The sequence below is a fragment of the Nomia melanderi genome, unplaced genomic scaffold, assembly GCF_051020985.1.
Source record: "Nomia melanderi isolate GNS246 unplaced genomic scaffold, iyNomMela1 scaffold0014, whole genome shotgun sequence".
NCBI lineage: Eukaryota > Metazoa > Arthropoda > Insecta > Hymenoptera > Halictidae > Nomia > Nomia melanderi.
This window is the reverse complement of record NW_027475130.1, coordinates 10,440,061-10,441,015: the sequence shown is the minus strand read 5'-3', so window position 1 is coordinate 10,441,015 and position 955 is coordinate 10,440,061.

Genomic DNA, 955 nt, shown 5'->3' with positions numbered 1-955 from the left:
CGCGAACGACCTCGGACCACCAGGGGCCGAGAAAACCACCGTCTCATGGGGCCGGACACTCTGGGTCAGCGAAAAATCCAATATATATGTGGTGATATCTCGGGAGCTATTACAGATAGCGCAATAAATCAAAGTGCATTGTCTGTAGGAGGCCCTGGCGCATGAATCTGTGCAGCGGGAACGATCTCGGACCACCAGGGGCCGATAAAACTACAGTCTCATGCGGCCGGACACTCAGGGTCTGGGGAAAATCCAATATATATCTGGTGATATCTCCGGTCCTATTACAGATAGCGAAATAAATCAAAGTGCATTGTCTGTAGGAGGCCCTGGCGCATGAATCTGTGCAGCGGGAACGACCTCGGACCACCAGGGGCCGAGAAAACCACAGTCTTATGGTGCCGGACTCTCAGGGTCAAGGGAAAATCCAATATATATCTGGTGATATCTCGGGTGCTAATAGAGATAGCGCAATAAACCAAAGTGAATTATCTGCAGGAGGCCCTGGCGCATGAATCTGTGCAGCGGGAACGACCTCGGACCAGCAGGGGCCGAGAAAACCACAGTCTCATGGGGCCGGACACTCAGGGTCAGGGGAAAATCCAATATATATCTGGTGATATCTCGGGTGCTATTAGAGATAGCGCAATAAACCAAAGTGAATTATCTGCAGGATGCCCAGGCGCATGAATCTGTGAAGCGGGAACGACCTCGGACCACCAGGGGCCGAGACAACCACCGTCTCATGGGGCCGGACACTCAGGGTCAGGGGAAAATCCAATATATATCTGGTGATATCTCGGGTGCTATTACAGATAGCGCAATAAATCAAAGTGTATTATCTGCAGGAGGCCCTGGCGCATGAATCTGTGCAGCGGGAACGACCTCGGACCTCCAGGGTCCGAGAAAAACACCGTCTCATGGGGCCGCACACTCAGGGTCAGTGAAAAATCCA